Source organism: Lycium barbarum, chromosome 3 (genome assembly GCF_019175385.1).
Source record: "Lycium barbarum isolate Lr01 chromosome 3, ASM1917538v2, whole genome shotgun sequence".
NCBI classification, from domain to species: Eukaryota; Viridiplantae; Streptophyta; class Magnoliopsida; order Solanales; family Solanaceae; genus Lycium; species Lycium barbarum.
This window is the reverse complement of record NC_083339.1, coordinates 132,525,270-132,536,805: the sequence shown is the minus strand read 5'-3', so window position 1 is coordinate 132,536,805 and position 11,536 is coordinate 132,525,270. Positions and strand designations below refer to the sequence as shown.

At 30.7% G+C, this 11,536-nt stretch overlaps 1 long non-coding RNA gene across 3 annotated transcripts in view; it reads left to right on the top strand.

Moving 5' to 3' along the window:
• The window catches only part of LOC132632620 (uncharacterized), a 10,880-nt gene extending 5,132 nt beyond the window's left edge, over positions 1-5,748 (top strand). Inside the window, exons 1-5 of one of the 3 annotated variants that reach the window (XR_009579444.1) lie at positions 1,158-1,444; positions 2,395-2,682; positions 2,758-2,865; positions 4,590-4,712; positions 5,124-5,748. This is a non-coding gene — a long non-coding RNA (uncharacterized LOC132632620). Of the gene's footprint in view, positions 1-1,157; positions 1,445-2,394; positions 2,683-2,757; positions 2,866-4,589; positions 4,713-5,123 lie in introns of those variants that run through there. The other 2 variants (XR_009579446.1, XR_009579445.1) reach the window with 2 other exon arrangements.
• The last annotated feature ends 5,788 nt before the right edge of the window (positions 5,749-11,536 follow it).

Below are 11,536 nucleotides of genomic sequence, written 5' to 3'. Positions count from 1 at the left end.
AGTACATTCTAACCTTAACTTCTAATTTAATGATGATAAAACAATATGATTTGATGTAAACATTAAATACAAATAAATTTTTACACGTAACTAACGGTGGAAAGGGAGGTAAAATATAGAAAATTGTGTTGGCTTAAAACTCTATACCTAAATAATGTAATTGAAATACTAATAGCCTGTTTGGCCAAGCTTATTTTTCCCCTAAAAGTATTTATTTTTTTAATAATTGCTTATTTTAAAAATAGTGAGGTGTTTGACCAAGTTTTTGAGAGAAAATAAGTGTTTTTGGGGAGTAGCAGAAGTAGTTTTTCAGAAGCTAAAAAAAATAGCTTTTGCCCAAAAACACTTTTTTGAAAAGTACTTTTGAGAAAAATACACTTAGAAGTACTTTTTAAAAGCTTGACCAAATACTAATTGCTGCTCAAAAGTACCTTTTAAATTAATTGGCCAAACACAAATTGCTTTTAGCTAAAAATAATTTTTTTAAAAGTACTTTTGAAAAAAAATACTTTTTAAAAAAACTATTTTTATAAGCTTGGCCAAACAGGCTATAAGTTGCGTTTCAAGAATCTATATCAATAATTTTGGGTCTCACCCATAATTATTGATATAGATTCGGATAAAGTCATAAACCAATTTAATTTTGGAAGGATGAAATACACTCACTGTACTGAGCTGGTCAAACAACTTTGTGATACATTTGGTGTTAACTTATAAATGTTAAACTATTTTTACGTACATTTTATTTTTGTTTCGGCAAAAGGCTACTGAAGTCGTACAGCATCACCCACTACAAGAAAATGTTAAAATTGTGACGGAATTTTTGAGATGGATGAGTCCGTCACAAATTGTCACCGAATTTTGATGGATTTGTGACAAATTAACCTCATCTAGACGAAATTTTTAAAAATAGTTTTTTTTCTATAAAAATTCTGATAGTGATGGATTTGTGACGGAATTGTAACAAATATTTAATATAATTTTTGTGACAAAAAAATTTCCGTCACAAAGTTGTAGAAATGAAAATATGTGACAACAAGTTGTCACAAGTCCGTCACTAAATTTGTGACAGGTTGTTCTTTCCGTCACAAAATGTAAAAATATAATAAAATAATAAATTCTTAACTTTGTGACAAACTATTTTCAGTCACAATTAGTTTTTGACATCTTTTCTGATACAATTTAAGAAAAATTTGATCAATTTTTCAACATTCCCGCAATATTTTCGTTTCCCACCCCAAACCCTTTTTCGTCTTCCACCGCAACATAGAATTTCAGGAATTCATTACCGACCTCCGGAAACCTTTTCTCAGAGCCTTTCTCTACTCTTATTGTCTTCTCAGTGCCTTTGATAGCTACAAAATTGAAAATAAATAGTGATGAGTACGTCTCTGTGCAAAATAAATTAACAAAAATGCCAAAGGCACACTTCTAGACTTCATAGGTTTGTATTTTCTCTGTTCACTTCATCTGTTTAGTTCATCTATAATGAATAACTTTTGGGTCCTTTAACTCTTGCTCCAATTTGTCTCCATTCTTCTTGAATAAGTTTTCTTAAGTGAATAATTTTTGGGTTTTGTTGTTAGGTCCTCTAATCTAAGTTAAAAAAAACTCCGATTTAGGCTAAAATTGATCTTTGATCTTGATCAAACTATTAAATTGGGTCCTTTACTGAAGTGGATTTGAAGTAGTTTTTAAGCTTTTTGGTTCATTCTTTAGTGTTTAATTCATTTGGGTTTCTACCATTTTTGTTCTTTAGCTAATGCTTGCTGGGTTTGTGCTTAGTTTTGTTGATATTTAGTTTATCAACATATGTTCAACTCATTTACTGCAATTATTTTGATGTTTATGTGGTGTGAGTAGAAAATGGATTGTACTTTATTCATATTTTCTGGTGTGAATGCATTATATTGGTTTCCGTTATACGCAGTCTTCTCAGTTCTCATTTTGCTTTATTGTTGAACTCTTTTTTTTTATGTTTTTTTAATGTCTAGAAAAGACTGGCATTTTGTGAATATTGTGGTATGGATGCACTATGCTTATTTCCATTATGTTTGGTTTTATTATTCTCTTTTTTTGGATGAGGTTCTTCAACATTTAAGCAAAAGTCAAGCATATTCCTAGTGAAAAGATAAAAAGAAAGTACGCAATTTCAAGTATTTTTCGTATTTATATAGTGAATGGTAATCCTTATTTCAATATTGGCATTGTATTTTTGCTTTGGTTGGAACTTTTATTGCATGCTAACACATATAATCGTTGAAAGTGCTTTCATTTAAATAGAAAACTTGTGACTTTTCTTATTATATTTGGATCTTGTCAAATTATTTTCCTTTTCGGTCAGAAACAACTTATCATCATTTAAGCTCTAATATGTATTTGTCTTTGTGTCAGAGAGCACAATATGAATCATTCTAATCGTGAGTGGATGTATGATAGAATATTGGAAGATGGATTTATAAATCCTAGGTTTATTGATGGGGTTGAGGACTTCATTCCAGACCTACTTTTTTTCCAGAAGATGTATGGGAAAGTTGGAAGACATATTGGGCCTCTGACAAGTGGTTGGAAAAATCTCGTATCGCCACTCAAAATCGACACAGTGAGACTGGTGGTCCAGGCACTGGTCCAAGCAAGCATACTGGTGGTTCTAAATCAACAGTGGAGCATACTATAAAATTGGTATCAAATTCAACTTTTTAGTAGAGTAATTCTCTAACCTTATCTTGTACTTCAATATTAAACTCTATTTTCCAGGCAATAGACCTACGTCGTCCTGCGAATTCATGGGATGTCTTTAAGAAGCTGCACAAAAGAAAGGATGGTAGCTTTGTTGATCTTGATCCCAAGTCTAAGAGCATTAACGTAAGTTTCTTTTGTAACTTAACCATCTCCTATTTGCTAAAAAAAAGAACTAAGGCCCGCAAAAAAACTAAAGATTAAACAAAAAGGCAAGATGGCTGGATTCATAATGGACAATAAGATGTCAAATGAAACAGAGAAACAAAAAGTTTGTTTTACCATTTAATACTTGCATGAAACAATACTAAGTAATTTTATTGATCTTGTGATGCATTATAAAGTAGTATTCATCTGATCATCCCTTTTTGTGCAGGATCTTAACAATTCGGTTTAAGTTTATGAACTATTTTTTTAGTAGACTTTTATACTAAGAAAATTATACTATGCTTGAATATTGAAAAATGAAGTTAGTTACATATTTGGGGACAAAAAGAGTACTAGTTTATAAGTTTACAGTAGTGATTGATAAATGCTCTCTTGAGTTAAGGTCTAAATGTTCTTATTAAACCTCTTTTTTAACACATGTTGGATTCTAGGGGTGGGCATAAATACCGAAAACCGAAAAACCGAACCGAACCGAATGAATTCAGTTTTTTTTTATTTTCGGTGTTTCGGTGTTTCGGTTTGGTTCCGGTTTTTTTAAATAGCAAATTCGGTGTTCGGTTCGGTGTTCAGTTTCAGATTTCCGATTTTTTGGTTTTTCGATTTTACCGAAAATTTAGTATATTATTTTTTTATACCAATATATAATATATATCAATATCATATAATAGATAGACATTTTATTTGTGCTACTTTGGATTGGTGGCCACCTGAGAAATGTGATTATGGAACTTGTGCTTGGGAGCATACTTCTTTCTTGAATCTGGTATAGTTTTCTTGAAATGCATAATTACTTTTCTGCTAGTTTTTTTTTCAGCTTTGTTGTGGAGAAAGGAACTTATGGTGTAGTTTTCTTGAATGTATTGGCTTTATATGCTAGCTTATTTTCAGTTTTATATTGTAGAAATGAACTTATGGTATAGTTTTCTTGAATGTATTTGCCTATTTCTTGGATGCAATTGCCTTTCTGCTATCTTTTTTTTTTCAGTTTTATTCTGTAGAAGTGCAGTAAGTATAGTTTTCTTCAATGTATTTGCCTTTTCTGCTAGCTTTTTTCTCAGTTTAATTGTGTAGAAATGTTCTTATTGTATAGCTCTTGTTTAATGCTAGTTTTAGCTTAAGCCTGTAGAAAATAAAAAGTTGGCTGATAATTGTTGGAGCTAGTCTGTTCTGCTTTCTAGTCTGTTCTGCTTTCTCCTTTTCTACTCTTTGTTGTTTGTTTGGTATGATTTCATTTATTTAAAATTGAAAAAAAAAAGAACTAAGGCCCACAATAAAATTAAAGATTAAACAAAAAGGCAAGATGGCTGGATTCATAATGGACAATAAGATGTCAAATGAAACAGAGAAACAAAAAGTTTGTTTTACCATTTAATACTTGCATGAAACAATACTAAGTAATTTTATTGATCTTGTGATGCATTATAAAGTAGTATTCATCTGATCATCCATTTTTGTGCAGGATCTTAACAATTCGGTTTAAGTTTATGAACTGTTTTTTTAGTAGACTTTTATACTAAGAAAATTGTACTATGATTGAATATTGAAAAATGAAGTTAGTTACATATTTGGGGACAAAAAGAGTACTGGTTTATAAGTTTACAGTAGTATTCAACTGCTACAGATTGAAGTTGGTAGTATATTTGGCTCAAGAGAAATACTAGATTAATGTTGCATCTGTGCAGAACTTGTGCCCCATTCTAGCCTTCAGCCACATGTGTACCAATCACACACTGCTCCACCCAAACTTCAGTTGCTGCATGCAGAGTTTTTCCAAGTTACTGCATGAGAAATTGTAGAAAAATTAGGTAATTCTGCAAATTCAAAGTTGTAATGTGCCATGCTGACATTCATGTAATGCCTTATATTCTTGTCCAAACAAGATCTCCTGTAGGCATGGTTTGTATCAGCAACAACATCTCTCTTATTTTAAATGCCCACATTACCTGCAAACTAGCACAAACCAGCAATGATTTTTGTACCATAGTTGATTCTCATAGTATTCAATTTTTAAAATTTTCATATTTGCTCTCATGCATGTAGGCTCAATGAACCGGTAGCATAAATCTTCCATATGAATAGACTCCATGATGCAAGTCTTCTTCTCCTCCATGTGAAATTGTATTTCAACATATTCCTGATGTAGTTATTTTTCTTGTAATATGTACTTATTTGTGGAAAGCTTGGTGTTTGGTAGCTAATTATTTGGGTATTTTCAGGATGAAATGGAGGCTAGGGTGGCTGCTGCTATAAGCTCATCATATGATTCACAAGAAGTTCAAGAACTCGATGTAAATAACATATACTTGGATGTTGTGGGTGGAGAGAAAAAATGACGTGTGTATGGATTAGGCTCTCAAGCTTTGACTATGTATAAAGATTATAATTTTGCCACTTCATGCAATATAGTGACTGATCGTGCTGCTGATCAAGATCGCATCAAATTACTTGAGGAAGAGATGTTGCGAATGAAAGAAAATCAAGAGAGGATTCTTCAAGAGCGTGTAGAGGCGGAAGTGCAACAACGCGTAGAGAAGGAGGTCTCGGATCGGTTTAAGTCTATGGAGGATCGATGGTCTCACATGATGAGCGTGATGGGTTTATCTTCTCGCTCATCTGGTAGTCCTACTCTCCCTAACAGGGACTCACCAAATGCTTAAGTGTTTAACATTTTAGACTTTGGTTAGTTGGATATTCTAAGTGTTGTTTCCAACGTTGTCAGACTTTTGTTAGTTGGATGCTTTGTAAGTTTAAAATTTTTGTAGACTTTTGCTTATTGAAGTGGTGTATTTGCGTGTTTTAACTGTAAGTTTTTGTATTATAAATTTAATATTATGTTTGTCATATTTTGATGGTTAGTTATATTTTATGCTTTTAGCTAATTTACTATATATATTGAATAATATTGTCAAATTCAAAAGTATTGTTTAATTATTATTTAGTTTGTCATAATCTATACTAAATATGTCACAATAAAAGCAGCATGGCAAACAATTTGTGACCAAAGATTCTGTCACAATTTATTTGTATCAAAATATTCAGTTACAATTGTTGTCCTAGATATAGAAATTTGTCACGGAAATTATTCTGTCATTGTTTTGTGACGGGGAAAGCCGTCAAAAATTGGGTCTCAATTTTGTGATGGAATTTAAGCCAAATACAAGGCTCTATATTGTAACGGACTGGGTTGTGACAATTTCGTGACAAATATTTGTGACGGAATTTAAATCTGTCACAAAGATTTTATGACCAAGGGTTCTGGGACGTTCGTAATTCCGTCACAAATCCGTCACAATCGATGATTTGTGACGAATTTGTCTGTCACAATTTTGACATTTTCTTGTAGTGACCTGATAGTACTGATAAGGGATATAGATATCATAAGAAATTGTATGTATAGACCACTCTGATTTGATTCTTGTTTTCTTCTCTTAAAATTGTTGGCCTTAGATTCAAAAGCATATTCAAGTTTTGAAGTTTATGAATTTTTATAATGAACTTAAGTTAATATAATAATAGTTAAGTTCAAGATCAAATATTTATATTTAGTAAATTTCTTAATACATATACATGATTTAGGCAAAAACTATTGGGTTCATGTAAACTCATATGAGACACTATAGGTCCCCTCCTCACTCCCCCGCTAAATCTATATATAATATAAAGTTAGACATAGACAAGGTGATGTGACACCTCTCTATGACCTTCATTCCTATTTATCTTTTTACTCCTTTTTTTGGCTTTTTCTTCCTATTTCTTATTTATCTTATTATTAGAATGAATTTCCTAAATATTATAAGAATAAATGTCCTAATTATTGTAATTAAGAAGACTTAAAAGGTAGTCTCTTTGCCTTTCATGGCTGGTCATTTTCGTGCCTATAATTAATTGCCACAAACAATTTTCCCGGCATGAAACGGATGCAAGAATGTGATTATCCATTATTATGATTTTAGTGAGCATCTTTTTTCAGTTACTAACCTTATTGCCGTTACTTGATTAAGGAGATTAATAACCAGGAACACACTAAATAAGTAGTACTTACTAAAGAACAAGCAAATTATGGTTTTGTGCATCTTGTTCTGAAAGCTTTGTGATTGTTAGCGGAATGGTTACCTCTAATGCATTACTGACTTTGCCCACTACTGCTTCAATTTAGTAACTTAATTTTCTATCCAAATTGCAGGGAATGAGCGATCCATATGTGGTGTTACAATTAGATAGTCAAGTTGTCATAAGCAAGGTGAAATGGGGTAAGTAGTTGGTCGTGTTATAATGCAACTTTTTTTTTTCCTGTTGAAATCTCTCTAGATCTTCTAGGTTTACTTAACAATGAATCTGTATTTGCAAGTTGTTAATATATTCTTTCCCAAGTATTGCATGCTTAAGCCGAATGGTAAGTATAACCTTGATTTTTGGTAAAAATAGACGGATCGTCATTCTTTTATGTAGAGCAGCTTTGAGAAGAGCTATGTATCATTACACTAAAGAAGTAGTACTAAAGAAGAAGCAATTTATGATTTTGTGCATCTTCTTCATAAAGCATTTTGTAATTATCAGTGGAATATTATCGCGCTCGGGATAAGAGGTTAGTTCCTTCATTTAAACTAATATCTCACATGTTGTTCTCCTTTTATATATTCTTCTATATACAAATCATTCTACTATACAACCACAGATGCAAGTAAAGATTAAATTGCACAAAGCTAGAAAATTGATCTTGATTTTTGGTAAAAATAAACGGTCTGTTATTCTCTTATATAGAGAAACTACGGAAAGACATATGTATCAGTACATTTAATTTGTATATGTGTTTGGTATTTTTTTTCTTCTCTCAATTCTGGTGGAATCAAAAACAAATGATGAGGTATGTTTGCGTTTATTCTGCAACGAATTTGAACTGATTCTGCAGCGATTTTAATTGAGATATGACGTAATCCAATAAATCCAAAGGTGTTTTATAAATTCAAAAATATCACTATTTGTTTCCCTCTCTTGCCGACTATTGATCAGTTTCTCTTTATTACTGTTGTAGTATATGGCTCTCTAAATCCTTTTTTCTAGAGCTACTTCTTCTTTAAAAGGGTAAAATACCCAAAAAGAATTGCAAGCTTTAGGATTATCCCTTTTGATTTTATTAAGACATTTGGAGCTTAAAAAAGTGAAAACAATTTAAACCTTTTTCCCCTAAGCATTCAGGTAAAAAGATTCTCCATTTTACCCTTACATTTTTATATATCCTAAATTTATGTTAATTTCATGTTAATGTACTGTCGTATAGTTAATTATTCTATGAAGTTTTCCTTGCCCATTAATTTTAGAAATATTAGTTTCATCTTGAACGATCACGTATCACAATAATTGGTATGTAAAATTTAGCTTGGATTGAATAGATCACTCTGACAAGAGAAGAGAGCTTGGAAACTATTTTACAATAAAACTCATTTCTGTTGACATCTTTTTAATCTTTGTTTAATTCTTCTTATCATATATATGTTGTCTAATAGTTTTAGATGCAAATATTTTTTATCACATTCATCTTATCTGAATTTCCTCTTATTATGAAGTGTTTTTGTCATTCACTAAAATAATGTTGAGTTTTGATATATGGTCTTTCACATGTATCAGTTTAAATTGGTATTTTTACATTTAACCTAGAATATGTACATATGTTTTCACAAATTATTTCTCTCAAATAATTTTATACATAATCTTATAATATTAATATTTAATTATATTTTAATGTTTTTCTATGCAGTCAAGTACACTAGTTTACTCAGTGGATATGCCAATGAGAAGGTAAGGACATTCCAACATCATTTAGGGCCTGTTTGGAAAGCCACCCAGATAACTGGAGTTTGGTGTAATTGAGTGTAGTTACACAGTTTAGTCTGTTTGTTTGATCAAGTAATTACACAGTTAGGTGGGAATTGGGTGTAATTGAGAGGGTGTAATTAAACTCTCCAATTCTCAAGGAGGGATTGAGAATTGGGTGTAATTACACCTTGTAATTGCAGGGTTACTTTTTAGTTTCTTTCTTTTTTGTTTTATTTTAATTTATTTTCTTTTTTAATTTATTTTTTATTTCTATTATTTTAATTTGTTTTTTATTTTTACTTTTTAATTATTTTTATTTTTTAAAATATATTTTTCTTTTTATATTGTTTATCTTTCTTTTCCTTTCTTCTCAATCCAACCTTTACTTCTTGTGGTTCCATGTAATTGCTCGTATTTTTTTATTTTATTAATTTAGTATAACTGTGCTGTTATTCTAATTTTTGAAACTAGACCTCTTAATATTAGAAAGAATGAGTCGTTAACAAACTTGGTATCTAATGAGTGACGTTATTAAAGTAGAATTTTGTTATGAATGAGTTTATAGACTTTATTTTTCATTTCTTTTGAATTATATTTACTTAATTAAGCCACGTTGGAAGTTACTTATGTAATGTTGGAATTTGACATAAGAGTATTATGTTAAACTTTTTCTTTTGGATTTTGAATTTAGGTTATATTTTTTATTTTAATTTATTTGCTTTAGTACTACTGGCTTGTTATTTCACATTGCATGTTGTTTATTTTACACTTACAATTGATAGATTTTTTTTGTCAAACATTTGAATAATATTACGGCATTATATTTATAATTTTTTTTGTCAAACATTACATCCATGATGTTCTCACAAAAAAAGTCTGCTTTTAAGCCTTATAATTAATTAAAATCAAAATATTATTAATTTAAAAAATATATATCAATTAATTTTTACAATATTAGTTACAAATATATGATTATTAAATAATATACTTTCAAGAAAAAATATGTTATTAAATAACTAATTTAATATCATTTATAAAGGCACATGTTTTTTAATATTAATTTTAAATTTTTGATAATTTTTTTTAAATTAAACAAATCGTGTAATTACATTTGTGCAACCAAACAACACGGTTGTAATTATACCGTAATTACATTATGACAAATAAACAGGTCGTTATAATTAAAATACTGAGTAATTACTAGGGTTACTTAGTAATTACACGAATTCCAATTATCGTATGTACTTCAACAACGAAAATTATAAATGTATGAAAAAGGGGATCCAATAGGAAATTGGTATTCATTACAAAATTAAATGTATAACGTCAAAATTGCATGTCAGATAGTATGATATTAATGCACCAAAGGTACATTCTTTTCATAGCTCTGAATTGGCACATACATGACTTTTCCATTTTTTTTTCCTCTTCAGAATTAGAAGTTGAGAGTCTTGAGATTTGAGAATATTGGAATAATTCGAACGTGTGGTCCTTCTAGCTTTATTTCTAGAAGAAAAAAAAAAGTGCGTCTTTATTTCCCAAAGAAAAAAAACGTGGTAAATTAGTGACTGTCTAACATGGGCGGATCCACTAAGGCCCGTGGGGATGCCACGTCACCCGCAAGCTTCCGACGAAACCCTATATATATATATAGGTGTATATATAATATAACACATGATAAATAATTAAAGTGGCACCGGGATAACAAAAGATTACCATAGTGCCACTGGTGAAGGGCAACTCGGCCAAGCTTCTGTGCTTGGAAGTGTGGGATCGAATTTCGGCAACAACACTTCTTTTAAAAAAAATAAAAATTAACTTACAGGCTATAGCATCTGCAAGAGCTGCTTATCCAATTGACTTAGTTTAAATGAATAAAAAATTAACTTACAGGCTACAGCATCTGCAAGAGCTGCTTATCCAATTGACTTAGTTTAAATGAATGATGGATATTTATGATATTAATAATCTTATTGAAAGTTTTATGTGTTTTTCATTTCATGATCTCAGTCAATGATATTAGTAATATTATTGGAAGTTTTATGTTTTTTTCACTTCATGATCTCAGTCGAATGTGAGGTGTAATGCTATAAACAAATATTTCATCTGAAAAGACAAAAAACCCGAATCAAAGTCTAAAAAGATGAATAACCCGACACGAAACCCAAATTAATTTAATGACGCATGGCACCCGGAAACTTCAAATCCTAGATCCGCATCGGCGTGTCTAACTTTACTTTCGATGAGATGATTGGTCACTTCTTCAGTGTTTACATCACGTGAAATTATTATGGATTAGAACTCGCAAAAGAAATTCGTGTTTGTACATTGGCTATGGCTAGATGTCACTAAATGTATCGTGTTTTAATTCTTCTGCTTCCATATAATAGATTTATATGACTTAATATTTATGTGATCTATAAATGTTTGTGCATATCAGAATTACAGTTACTTGTTTTTGGTAAGTAGAGTTCAAATCTTTGGCAGCAAATGCATAATGCCACTAAGACATGACAATAACCCACAAATGTCCCACTAAAGTGTGTAGCCTGTAGGTCCATAGTTATCTACAAGTTTGTGGACGTGTTCAAGAGAAACCCCTTTGATAAAGGTGCCAAAACACAAAACTTGGATTAAAACAATACTTTAGTTAGTATCATGCTTTTGTCAAAACAGTGACAATGCTTCTGAAGGTGAAATCAGCTTGAAAGTTAAAAGAGAAAGAGACACTTTGTAGGCGCTTGGCCATAGAAACCAATATTTTTCACTTTATTTGGAATTTTTGAAGTTAGAGTTGTCTTTGCTTATAGATTTT